We start from the raw sequence: 3,651 nt of genomic DNA, 5'->3' as shown, positions 1-3,651 counted from the left end.
CTTCCCACCATACCACTATGTCATATTCAACAGCGTCGAACTATCAATCGGAGCACTAGGGAGCTTCAGCTGCTCATGTGCATGCCAATGAAAACTAACCGCCGTGCACAACTTCGTCACAATGGACGAATAGGGTATCGAACCCGTAGTACTCCCTCGCAAAAACCTCAGAATACCCTGATGGATCACCATCCCAAGATCCACATAGTCTCCCTAAAGAATACCCCACAACAAACGTGCATGCTCCACAGTAATCTCATGCACGTGAGAAGATGGCATGATGTTAGCACAAATAAAAGAATTCAATGCACGTGCAAACATGTTCATGCACGAAGCAGGAAATGTGGCATACTCGTTCGTGCCCTTCTTGAACTTCCAATAAGTCTCAGGCACACACAGGGTAGCAACAATCAAATCCAGGTCAAACTCCTCCGAAGTCTTCTTGTTCCAGTTCTCCTGCTCCTCCCTCCTCTCAGGCTGCTCAATCACCCTCCAAATAACCTCAACACTATAGTCAACAGTCAACCCCCTCACCACAGTGAAACCGTTCTTCTTCGCCTTAGCATTCGCGTAGAACTCACGCACCACACTCATGGGTACCGCAGTGGGTGCCTCATAAAAAGCTATCCAACCCATCTCGACGATCATCTCCAACAACTTACAATCTCTCCCTGATGGCAGAAAACCATGCTCTTTGGCTATAGGCTTTGAAAGCAACCTCGCATACTCCGCCTCTGCCTCGGGAGTTAAAAATCTAGGCCTCACACCACCCATACTCGAAGAATCAGTGGTGTTGCTGCTAACTTGAGTTCTTTGCCTTTTGGGTGCCATTGAGATTGAATAGGGTGAGAGAAAAGATAAATATTTGAGAGAGATTTATGTGTTTGAGAGTTTGAGAATTGATGGAGACATTTGTATATAAGTGTTTGTATATATAGGAGATTGGAAGAGAATTGGTTATGGAAAAGGAGTGGGAATTGATTATGGGAATAATGGGAATAATGGGTTTGATTTGGAGAGAGAAATTTGGGATACGGGTGAGTAAAAATCGGGTGGGAATTGATTTTGGAATAAAGTCCCTAATTTTTTTCTTATTTTCTGCTGTTTTTTTCGAACACAAGGACTCAGTGTGGCCGTGCACTAACTTAGCGCGGGTGCGTCGTGCTTCTGACATTTCAACGCGGTTGATAAGTGGCATTTTATACCACTTAGAGCGTCTTAAAATGGCTTAAATTGGTGTCTTGAAATCAAGTATTTTGTGTATTTGATGCATTTTTCTAGTGTTTATGCATTTCAGGGTTTTAGTTGCATTTCGGGGGAGGAATCATTAAGAATAAGCCTTGGCATGTGTTCACCATTGCGAGAGGAAAGAAACGGGCAGATTACGGAGAAGAAACGGAGCGAAATCAGAATTTTTCCAGTAGAGGTCTGAGCGCCCACTCAGCATTGCTGAGCGGCCGCGCAGCAAGCTGAGCGCCCGCGCAGCTATGCTGAGCGGCCGCGCAGGGTCGGGAAAAAAAACAAATTATTTTTGGACTTCTACTTCTGTTTGGTTTCCACTTCTATGTAATCTGATTTTTATGGGACTAATATATAAGTAGATTTGAGACGTTTTCACAAGTGTGGATTGAAGAAGATTGTGTTTTTATGCAAGGAGCGAAGAAGATAAGGAAGAAGACCGATTTAGCATACCGCAACGAAGAGGAAGCATATATTCTTGTGATTCTTATTTCGTTGTAATGTTGGATGCTAGTTTTCTTGCTTTGAACTTATTTACTCTTGTGACGTACTCTGTTTTAATATAATTAGTTTAGTTCTTATTTTCTTGTGTTTGTTTATCATGATTTCATATGAACCCATGATGACGATAAGTGCTATTATGGGCTAATCGTGATCATGGGGTTGCAACGGATTTATTATGGAATTCTTTAGTTAATTGTTTAATACTTTAGTGTGTGATGATTGCATGATATCTAGTATTGGTTGTGCGTATTCGTCTTATGTGCGTCGCGCACATATAAGATAGGGTGTTAATCTCTTGTGAAGCGACGGTGGATCTTGAGATTTAGAACTTGCCATGCTAGCATAGGTTCATGTACGTTGTGCATGATTAGTGGGTAACTCTAACAGTTTTATTTGCCCTATGTAATCAAAAGGAATAACTTGTGCTTAAATCGTTGTGTTGTCAATTTCTGTAGACATATGGGAACTCAACATAATTGATGACTATTCAACTTCTATCTTAATTGTGGATGCTTGGTAGAATGGTATTAGTACAATGAAAGTTGGCTTTTATCAGTTTCGTGTTATTCGATTAATATCATCACTGTCACATGCTAAAGGTAATAATAATGGCTATAGAAGGAAGTAATAATGAAGTTGTGATCTCATGAGTGTTTTATTATTGATAAATTGAAGTGTTAGTTAAGTGATTAATTAAGTAGTTAATTATAGTTAATATTTAATCAACAATTTTAAGTGTTAGTGTCTTGACATTGAGAAGTAATCATACATTGGTGAGTGAGTTTAATTAGACAATAATTTAGTCTGAGTCTCTGAGGGAACGAACTAGAAAGTATTCTATATTACTTGCGAACGCGTATACTTGCGTGAATATTAGCGCGTGTTTTCGCCCTAACAAGTTTTTGGCGCCGCTGCCGGGGACTCGGCGTATTTGTTTAGTTTATGTACTTACCATCATTGGTCATTAGGACTCAGTGATTAGGACGTATTAGTTACTTATTTTTTTTCCGGTTGTGTTTCAGGTACTTTAGCAAGCGTTTATGCAAACTCGTTCTCGTGCTCGCAAGAGGACTTTAGATACAGCTGAGGAGATAGACGAAGTTCTTGATATTCCGGAGAAGTTAGATTTTGAGGATTCAGATTCAGGAACTGAGCAGAAAGAACCAGTAAACATGGGAGATCGTATTGTTCAAGCTGATCCAGCTCTTATGAATTTTTCTCGGCCTAAAATTGATGACATTCAGTCAAGCATCCTTCATCCGGCTATTCAAGCTAACACCTTTGAAATCAAGCCAGGCACTATTCAGATGGTGCAGAATTCTGTTTCTTTTGGAGGAGCGGCAACTGAAGACCCCAACATGCACATAAGGAATTTTGTCGAGATCTGCAGCACTTTTAAGTATAATGGCGTGACTGATGAGGCTATCAAGTTGAGGCTTTTCCCATTCTCACTGAGGGACAAGGCTAAAGACTGGTTACATTCTGAACCAGCTGGGTCCATCACTACGTGGCAAGATCTTACGCAAAAGTTTCTGGTGAAGTTTTATCCGATGGAAAAGACTGCTGCTATGAGGAGTGCTCTTACTCAGTTTGCGCAGCAACCTACAGAATCTATGTGCGAGGCTTGGGAACGCTACAAGGAAATGTTGAGAAAATGTCCACATCATGGAATGCCGGATTGGATGGTGATCACTGGTTTCTATAATGGTTTGGGGGCCCAATCTCGGCCCATGCTTGATGCAGCAGCTGGAGGCGCCTTATGGGCTAAAAGCTATACTGAGGCGTATAATCTTATAGAGACGATGGCTGCAAATGAGCATCAAAACCCAACTCAGAGGATGACGTCAGGCAAGGTAGCAGGTATTCTGGAAGTTGATGCAGCCACCGCTATTGCAGCCCAGCTCCAAG

General features: G+C 41.5%; 1 non-coding gene across 1 annotated transcript; it reads right to left on the bottom strand.

The window, feature by feature from the left end:
- Positions 1 to 3,308: 3,308 nt before the first annotated feature.
- Positions 3,309 to 3,415, bottom strand: LOC141687839 (small nucleolar RNA R71). The gene has a single exon (XR_012561319.1). It is a non-coding gene; the product is annotated as a small nucleolar RNA R71 (small nucleolar RNA).
- Between the last annotated feature and the right edge of the window lie 236 nt (positions 3,416 to 3,651).

The sequence above is a fragment of the Apium graveolens genome, chromosome 9 (genome assembly GCF_009905375.1).
Source record: "Apium graveolens cultivar Ventura chromosome 9, ASM990537v1, whole genome shotgun sequence".
Lineage (NCBI taxonomy): Eukaryota > Viridiplantae > Streptophyta > Magnoliopsida > Apiales > Apiaceae > Apium > Apium graveolens.
The sequence above is the reverse complement of the archived record's forward strand: the minus strand, read 5'-3'. Positions and strand labels throughout refer to the sequence as shown.